This window comes from Brassica oleracea, unplaced genomic scaffold (assembly GCF_000695525.1).
Source record: "Brassica oleracea var. oleracea cultivar TO1000 unplaced genomic scaffold, BOL UnpScaffold00798, whole genome shotgun sequence".
In the NCBI taxonomy this organism is placed as follows: domain Eukaryota; kingdom Viridiplantae; phylum Streptophyta; class Magnoliopsida; order Brassicales; family Brassicaceae; genus Brassica; species Brassica oleracea.
The window spans coordinates 25,752-36,272 of NW_013617460.1; the positions used below are offsets into that span (position 1 = coordinate 25,752).

Genomic DNA, 10,521 nt, shown 5'->3' on the forward strand with positions numbered 1-10,521 from the left:
ATACAAAAGTCATAGTATATCATGTTGCATAATAACATCATGAGACATTCCTTATGATCTATGACGTTTTTAATGCCTAGACTACCAGAACTTCATCAGTGTAAGAAGATCAGATTCAAATAAAGATACCTTATGAGAAAGCCTTACTCCACCTGAGACGAGAACTCTAAGTTCCCACTGATTCATTTCAGCAGAATCTCCATGTGTTACAATCAACACAAATCTGCACAAACCATGAATCTTTGATGTTGACGTCTTTTCAAGAGCTTACACTTTTTATAACAAGATTCATGTTCTTTCCAGTACAGACTCAAGCTCACAAGAATACACACTTCCTTGCATTGCCTCTAAAAATAGCAAGGAAGTTGAGTGTTACCCCTTCTGATTTCACAGAACATTTTCAGACTGCAACTAGAGCACAATCTCATTGCATTTCCATCTGAAAACACTAACTTTGTAGCTTCACGTTCACTAGTGACCAGCCAATTGTAGGTTCTTACAAAGATCTGATAGGTTGCCCACAAAGATAAATCTTCAGTAGAAACCCCTTTTGAAACTCAAAACCACTGAAATTTCCATGTATGTATATGTCTTGACTGAACAGAAAAACATATCTTGCTGCATGACCATTCTGCAACTTATTGTAGAATGAAAACCCGAATACTTTTATCAATAACCCTGAACCTCCTCAAACAACTCCAAATGCTAAAGAAAACCTGAAACCCTGTCCAGCCAAACACCAATAGTAGACCAGAAACTGAAACCGTAATCTTTCTCTGCTGAACTTGACCGTGATACCACTTGTTTAGAATAAATTGTTACTTAACCGGTTTATTCTCACTTGACTAAATGACCTTAGTACTCTTGTTGTTGTTTGAGCTAGTTAAAGACACAAAAAAATTGTTAACCCAGTTCTCTTTACAGGTAGGGAGAGGACGGCACTGTCAACGATTCACTAGTATCAAGTGTATACAAGAGCTTTCTTACTCAACAACCTATGTGTTTCTCTATTCACCTAGAGAAAGCACATCAATAAGCTAAAGAGTTAGGCTAACTGAACCTTTGTGTATAGGAGAAGAAATAGTCATACACTCTTGACCAAATCTCTCTTTGTTTCTCTTCAACCTTCTGTGCAATGAGTGTTAGGGGGCAAAAACTAAAGTTAGGAAGTTTATATAGTATCTCCAGAAACCCTTGGACTGACGCCAAAACACTTTAATTTCATTTCTAGCCCAAAAAACCAAGCTAGGTAAAATTGGACCCGCACAGTACGAAATCGATCGATCAATTAAACCGGATTGATCGCTTGCTGAGCACTTCATGTTTTGACACTTGCTCGCTTTGACTCCCATGTTGAATTTGCCTTGGATTTGGTCAACACCACATCCCGAGACTCACCAAGCGATGACTTCACCATTGCTTCAATCGGTCGCTTTGTCTCTACCGTGACAATGCATTTGATTAGTCACCACCATTATCCCGAGACCACAAAGTGCTCGCTCCACTTTTCCCAAACGACCACTTCATCTTCCTCGTATTATTATGTAGACCAAATGCACAAAACCAACACCATCTTAACCAACTAAAAATGGTACCTGCAATAATCAGACAAAATAATAGCGATTCACTTCAGATTAGCAACCTAGATTGCTCAAATAGTAATTTTTCTTTTACCAAGTGCTCAAATAGTACTAAGGGACGAAAGTAAACTGCCACCATGGTTGAGAGAAAAATTCCCTTACTTCACCACATGATGGCTACACTATAGTTATGCCAGACAGCTCGAAATTCTTTGGGGGCGTGTATTTAAGCGTTCCTCGATATAAGGTATTCTCATTTCTCACGCTTGCTTGAACAATGGTTACTGTTGAGAGAAAATCTCACATCAAAAACAAAGTCACTGGAGATCTACGATTAAACAAGTGAAATAACTTACCAACGGGGGAAGCAGTGGCGTATCCACATAGGAAGTAGGGGTGTCAGTTAAATTGATAGAATTTTAGTTGTAGTGTAATTATGATGTTGTTTGCTAACATGGTTGGTCCAAAAATCTTATTTGACACCCCAAAAACATGGGATATTCTTTCTTACACCCAGTTTTCATTTTTTTTGTTTTTGACCTTAAAGCTTAAGCACGTTTTAGTTTTTGTCATAACCTTAAATTTTAAGCCCATGTTTATCTTTATCATTTTACTGAGTTATACACTTAATTTATATTTGCTTTAGTTTTTGCCTGTATCAAATTTTACTCTAAATTTCTACTTTCGTTACAAAAAAATCAATAATACTATTTTATTAAGGGTGAATTTGCTGAATACACATAATTGGCAAAATAATGAAGAATATGTCCATGCTACAGTAATATGGGACAGATGGGACAATTTGCGTACAAACGTGACAGAAATCTCTTTCCAGCCGCGTGCGCGTGATGTTGACATTCCAAAGCGAAAGTTGTCATACTATACTACATACCATATAATATAGTCACACAAATGATTGAATCAGTTACGAGATTGGGTTTCATCCATTACTAAACTATACCATACATGGTTACAATATAATATATAATACACCACACAAACACATAAGTTTTTTTTTTTTGTGTATGCTGACAATGCTTTACCAATTTGGAGGAGGGGGTCAAAGTAAATGAAAAAACTTAGAAGTGTTAACGTACATAACAACCATACTAGGAATCAAGTTTAGTTTTGTCATAAAGGTGCAGCCACGAAACAAAGTTTATAGGATAGAGAAAAGCATTATGTGGGAAAAAATAAAAGAAACATCATTGGTTAATACATAAAACTAATGTAGATAAATGAAGATGGCATAAAATAGTTCATTGCATGAGTACGTCCAAATTGACGCTGGAGAAAGCTGCAACCGCACATGTCTATGCTGCGACGCCAAGGAAGGCTTCTGTCAGGGTGTCTAACCGATTAAGTTGCACTGTCGCATTGATTTTCAGGAGAACAACCATCACAACACACACTAAACCTGTAAAAGCTCACAAGTAACACATGTAAGTGAAAGAGACATATTATACTACATACCTTGTAGTATAGTCAGACGAAGGAGTTAACTAGATGCAAGGTTAGATTTCATATATTGCGTGTAACTATGCCATTGCACGGTTATAACTTAGAGCTGTGCTATCTATTGCAGGCTAAGCATAGAGACAATACTTCAATAGCATGCAAATATACACAAATGAATATACCATCGCTATATTTCAATAGAAAAACACTAGTAAATATATTTGGTTATATACTATATATGTATCTCTTATAGTCTAGTCTTATCAGGTACAACATAGAGTTGTTCTTCCAGCCCAGAAACTTCGGTGGCCAAAAATGCGGCAAATACAGAGGCAAATATGTGAACTTTGTTTGTTCAGGATCCAAATAGAATTTCATAACATTAATTTCGAATAACCAACAACTGTCTGACCATACCATTTCTCTTTGAAGATTGTTCCAACCGGATCTGCAAAAGAAACATTGTTTTGGATTAATTTCCTAATAATCCATGGTGGCGAAACAGAGTCGATGGATCCTTATGCTATACAATCAAACAAAACATACCTTGATTCTTTGCTTGAAGGAGGAGGAGGAAGAAGAGGAAGAGGAGGCGCGGAGATGATGTAACAATACATGTTGCTTTGTACTATTCTATGTTTATCAAATGGAATTGTACAATGCAATGTGTATTGTTCATCTTCTTCAATAGTTCTACGCATCATCTGCTTTTTAATCCACATATATCAAAAAGTAGTAAAATTGTAAATCCAAAAGATGTGAAAAAGTGACCTGAAACAGTTGCTGGATCAGATGATTAAACGACATGCAAAATATCACTTTCAAGAATTTCGTATAACTTTTAAATGATCATGAAATAAAAGATGGTCACGATTAATATAAATTTTGGAAAATAAAAAATAGTTTCAGAAGAATGAGATTAACAATGAAAGTGAGAGTGAGATGAAACAGTGGAATGAAGGGTAGTTTATGTCTTTATACATATTATACAAAGAATATCATATCCAAAGAATTGTTTTGGTTATAAACTTAATTTTTGGTGTTGCTATGTATATACAATCCAATTTCCCTTTTATTAATATGATAAGTAATAATATATTTTAATAATTGGTTATTTCTTAAAGTATTATATTTTATATGATTGTAGATATTTACGTAATTTATATTTTGATTTAATAATCTCCAAAAGAGTTTTATTGTTTTTTATTTGATTTCCTCCACTAATTTTAAGTTATTTTTCTTTTTAATTAATTATTATAAAGTGACAATTAAATTTTTAGTTGATGTATTATTGTGATATATATATATGTACCTATACTTTTAATTATCTATTTTCTTTAAAAAACTTTTAAATTATATTTTAAAATTTTATAATAAATAAATAATTATTTTTATGACACAGTAAAAATATTAGCCGGGTCCGCCACCGGTGGAGGAAGAAGTGAGAAGTGTATAGAGAGACTCACAACAAAGCGCAAGAAAAAAACCACATGACAACACTGGCTATTTACATAACCAAACCACATGACAACACTGGCTATATACATAACCAAAGTTGCATTAGTACATATCAAGGGATAGCGAATAAAATAAATGTTAGGAAATATAAACAAATACCCATCGTGATTTCCCACAAACGTATATACCGTCTTTCTTGCTGTATGACAAGTTAATTGCTCACATAAGATAGTTTGAAATGAAAAGCAAGATAGATGATTACACTTTGAAAAGTAAAAGGGGGCAGTAATTGTCTTTCTTATTGTATGAGTTTTTGAGTGCTCTAATGAAAATCTAACAAGCTTTAATATCTGTGATGTTTTTTTTTGAGAAATGGCATAAGAATCAGATCATCAAAGAATAACATTTGTGATGCTTGTTAAACTGGTATTAGTTCTTATTTGAAGTAGTTTCATTTATATGTCTGTTTAATCTTTTGAATTCCTTCAATATATAACAACATCTAATCTTATCACAAAATGTTCAGGTATAATTCAAATTAGTATTGATTTGTATATATATTAATTAAACATATATTTTAGTTTTGAATGATTAATCTATTATATATTAAATACTTTTAAATGATCATATATAATGATAAACACCGTTATGTGTTATGTAATATTACTATACAAACATAATTTGATGGGATGACTGTAGAACCTATACTTTTAAATGATCATATATGTTATGTAATAAACCTCTGTAGAACCTAAACCCTACGTAATCCTCCCCCAGACTACTAAGATCATTACTAAACCCCGTGAATATATAAATTGCTTCATATTAACCCCTAATAATTTTTAACGCTGCTCAATTAAACCTCTGTAATCAAACGCGATTATATAGAGTTAATATTATTAAAATTATATACTTAATTAAAATTAAGATAAAAAGAAACGTTAACAAAAAAAGATAAAAAGAAACTATGAAGAACTTGAACTCTAAGATAATCAACTAGATTCTTACATGTGCCATGTGCAACTTTTTAAACCTTTTTCTTTTCAATTTAATTTTTAGGGATTAAAGTTCTTAGTGATAATAATATGTTAAAAATATTTTCTGATTTAACTATATACATATTGTAGTTTTGTAATGTCAAATATATTAAATGTGTGAATATATGAAGAGTACTTTTTGATAAAAGTTACAAATATCTATTCACTGTTTTGTTATTTTATAATATGTGCTGCATGGTTATAATTTTAAAATAACTATAATATTTTACTTTTACAAGAATAGTTATTGTAAACATTATAAGATGTGTGTTTTTTGGCATTAGGATAATAATAATTATGTGTATAAAATTTTACGGATTAATTAAAATATAATTTATTTATTTTAGTTAACCAAAGAGAATTATGTCAACTGTCGATTTCAAAATTTCTTTAATGCGTGTTGAGTTTTTTATGGAGGCGATGAATTTTTCTCCTGGTAGGGGTTGAAAGAAGAGCGAGATGGCTTTGCTGGAGTATGATGAAGAGAGAGCTCGTGGAGTTTAGCAATTTGTGCTGCTGCAGGGACAGTAGTCACGTTGAATTGTCGAACATGGATGGTGAGGTGTTGGTTCATGTTGGTTAAGAAGATGCTCAGCGCTTGTTCTGGAGGAAGTGTGAGCCTTGTTATAGCGCAATCGAACTTTTCCAGATATATGTCAATGGAATTGTTTGCTTGTTTAAGACTGACTAACTCCGAGAGAGGATCGTCACAAAGCTCGCTGAAGCGTTCAGATATGGCGTTAACATATTCTGGCCATAACGGGAATATGTTGTAGCGATTTTCTATGTAGGCGTGATGCCATTGAAGAGATTTGTCTGTCATATGAAGAGAGGCGAGACGAACCTTCAATTCTGGTAGAGTACTATCAAACGAGAAGAACTGTTCGCAACGGTAAATCCATTCTCGAAGTACTGATCCATCAAACATCGGGAATCCAATCTTTGTTAGCCGTGACGAAATACTGTTATGGAGAGGTGGGTTAGGGTTTTGATCGAGATTGAATTGACTTGTTTTTTCTCTACATGTACTCTGCTCTCCGAGGGCTCGATCTGGTGGGTAAGGTTCGTTAGATTTTTCTGCAGATGTTTGACCGGAAGATCCTTCATGTTGCCTGGTAGGTGGTGGAGTATTAGCAAAATATTTTTCCATCGTCGCTTTAACCTCTGCGATTTCTCCTCCTAATTCTTTTCGAATTCCTTCGGTTTGTTGTGTTTGTGATAGACGTAGATCCTCGATTTTTTTGTTCATCTAGTTCATCATGGTGGTTTGTTTGGTGTCCATAGCTTGGTTCTAAAGGATTGATATGCTATGATACCACTGAGATGGGAAACTTGATAGGATAGATCCCAAACTAGAAATCCTACTATGGATTCGAAGAATGGGTAAACAAAGACATAGAAGATGATCACCTCAAAAGTCTGAGTTCGTAAGCGTCATTCTTTAATGAGCTCTTGCTAGGTTATTGAGAGATTAGTAAGATTGAGGAAAATAGGTTTATTGATTGATTGAGAATAAAGCTTGCCGTAAGCTACAATATATAGTAAAATCAAAGAGAATATTAAACTAACTAGTAAACTGTAAAAGAGATAAAGCCAAGCATATTAAGGAAAACTAACAATTAGATAACGATAACTATGATATGTGACTTATCAAGGTAAATTTTCTATAATCTAAATATATAATTTGATATCAAATCTAATAAAAAAATTAAATTCTAAATATTATATAATATTTTGATTCTGTATACCCATTTTAAATTTCATGTAAATGTTATTAATAAATGATATCATGTAAGAGGGTTAATTTAATTGATAGTGAGAGAGGGCATATAAATGAGAAAGATTTTATGATCATTTGATCAATATAATGTCAGAGAGTACACATACGTGCAGTTAAATTGCTTAACACTCGGCATGTGGGTTAACAACTCAAATCGAATTCAGATCTGGAGTTCGAATCTCAGACTATGCAATTTCTTGCAGATTAAAAGAAATTCAGGTTTCAAGTCCCGGAGAGAGCGATTTATTAAACAATTATGCAGATTACGGAAGAAAGACTTACAAATGATCTTTAACATGGTGCAAGTAAATCTGGTCAGGCGTGGATCTTCATAGGACAGTTCAGGTGATGCAGTTAGGCGTATGTCCTCATATGGCAGGTAGTATTGTCGGTTGTCGAATCGTATATGTAATCTTTTTCATATCATAATTGTAATATCATAATAAATCAGCGTTAAAAAAAATAACTCAAATCGAATGGACTTGATATGTAATATATATATTATCACATACTATTATTCTATATTTAATATCCTTGAAGAATTTTTTTTCTCATCTCGTAGATTAAAAGAAGGTTCAGCAAGGTTACAACCATGGAGAAACTACAACAAAGCCCGAGAAGGATGCATGAGACACAGCCCGAGAGAGATATATAGGTGACAAAGGTAGGAAATACATACCTTTCCGGATACATGATACTAAACAAGAGAAATAAAAACAACAACAACATACTAACCAATGCGAGTTTCATCCATGAAACTTAAACTTTCAGCTGACACTGCAAATAGAACTACGGCAAGCCAACTTTGAAAGAAAGGAGAGAGCAGTCCCCAACCGAAGTGTCAAAAGTACCAGACAAAACACTGCTGGAGAAAGGATAAGATGATCTCTTGCTTAACCCTCATCCCAATGTAATCGGAGACCCGGCGAAGCCACAAGTTCAATACATCGTCCTACCACAAGTTCAATACATCGTCCTACCACAAGCTACTCTACAAACCCAAACAGTGGGGGAAGCAGGACACCTCTAAGAAACTACAAATACCACTTCACAACCAGCAGGCACAAAGAAGTAACCCAAAGAACAGCGCCGCGCCCTATAGCACCGGGAAGAAACCAGCAACGGGAGGAAGAAACACAAACACAAATAGAGCCACAATGGAGAAGACTCCCTTCCTAAATTTCATACAGAAACAACCCGATAGGAATCTGAACTTATTAAGGGGAGGCAAACGGCCATAGTAGCATTTTATATTAAGTCTTAAATTGTATTTAATTTATATATTCAAAACTATAAACTTCACATTTTCTAATAAGAATTACTAATATCAATTTATAGAATAAATTTTAATAAGTACATACATGATAAACATAATCCATATATAATAATAGCATTTAATAAACGATTGCTATTGTTATATTTTTACAGATACCATATTTTATATAACTGACAATTATATACTTTACAAATATATATAGTTGTTTACTAATCGAATTCATGTTTGTACATATGTGACCTACTAATAGTATAAGAGCATCTTTATCCTACGTACTCATTAAGGGTCTCTTAATTGTTTTTAATAGTATTTAAGGAATAAAGTTGATTAAGAGACTTACTTAAGAAACTTGAGATTTTTATGTCTTCATTGCAAATATCTTATTTTGGGGTTCTTAAAAATAAAATAATATTACATTTTTTTCTTAAAATTGAAAATTTTGTTATTAAATAAAACATAGTAAAATATAACATTTTAAACATATATTTTTTTTAAAAAACATGAAAACAAAATAGGGAAAGAAAAAAGTATTGACAAATGTAATAACTAGCTATAGCCTATAAGCAAAGTGATCAACTATCTGATAATCAAAGATATAATCAAAGGTTTCTTTTACTATATATCTGCGATTATTTCAACAAATTATACTTCCATGGTTGAAAGAAAAAGTATGGTAAGTGATCTCAAGTGTACCTGGTTGTAGCATTTGAGGCTGCATAAGCTAGGGATGGTGCTGAGGATGAACAAACACAATCCTTTCTTTGTATAGACCATTCTTACCATCTTTCTCAATCATAGACAGAAACTGCCTTGTCCCTCCACCAACCCCGAAATAGTACTTCTTAGCAGCCATGTACACTGCTCCATCATGATAGGCCAAGCACTGCAAAAAGAATCAAGAATCAAACCTTCAATGAATCTTTAAGAATGGTCATATCTAGGAGACTAAGATAAGACGAGAGTGTACCCTTTTAATCAGTTCATAGAGACGTTTCTGAGCAGAGATGGAATAAAGTGTCTCAGCCATTAGAATGATGTCATAACCACCCTTCTTATCAGTCTCACCATCATTAACTAGTGGAATAAGCTGATGAACTTCACTCCACTCATCCGCAAAGAAGCGTACTTCTGTATCACCTACTGAAACAGAACCACCACGACAGAGATTCTAGAGAACAAAGAGTATTACAACAATGTTTCTTACATGACAGAAACGTTGATCCTGCAAAAAGAAAAAGAAATCTTTATGATCAGTGAACAACACATAGAGATTACCAATACCAAATCTATATCTATAATTCTAAACCAACTTACGAAGTAAAGAGATGTTGAAACAACTGTAGAGTAATCATTTATCAACGCCTACATCGAGTCCTTTAGAGCTGATCATCACATTCAAATCTATTTGCTTATCAAATTTCTTCTTTCCCTCTCTTCAAATTCTTTGTATCCTTCCATCTTTACATTACATAAATCACAGACCAATCTTTGTAGAGACAAACACAGCCCATAAATGTTAGAGATTTCACAGGAATAATACGAGTAAACATCAAAAACCATACCCATCTTTGTAGAGACAAACAACAACCCGATCTTCAGCAGAGGCCTGCGTAACCTCCCTCACGAAATCAGAACTCGAGATGGGAGTCACTGAGCCATACCTCCTAACCTTAGCAGCTTCTCTCAGCTCTTTCAACCTCTTCTTCCTATCAAAAGCATCAAACTTTCAGAGACCAAAAAAAAACCCAAATCGATCAAAAAACAGAGCTTTGTAGTTGCATTACGATTCGGAATGCAAATTGTTTGTGCAGGATTCGGTTGATTAGAATAATGAACGTAGGAATGAGGTGACTAAAGATGCTTTTATTAGAATCAAACAAGAGGTTACAAGATTGACGGGAAATAAGGAGACAAGATCAAAGGTTTAAGCAA

General features: G+C 33.6%; 1 long non-coding RNA gene across 2 annotated transcripts; it reads right to left on the reverse strand.

Moving 5' to 3' along the window:
• Positions 1-7,918: 7,918 nt before the first annotated feature.
• On the reverse strand, positions 7,919-10,460 carry LOC106320097. 2 transcript variants are annotated; one of them, XR_001265706.1, is made up of 5 exons: positions 10,374-10,460; positions 9,904-10,295; positions 9,557-9,811; positions 9,283-9,472; positions 7,919-8,488 (listed from the first exon to the last, which is right to left on the reverse strand). It is a non-coding gene; the product is annotated as an uncharacterized LOC106320097 (long non-coding RNA). The 2 variants fall into 2 exon arrangements; XR_001265705.1 differs by lacking the exon at positions 7,919-8,488 and having other exon boundaries at positions 9,151-9,472.
• Positions 10,461-10,521: the final 61 nt, after the last annotated feature.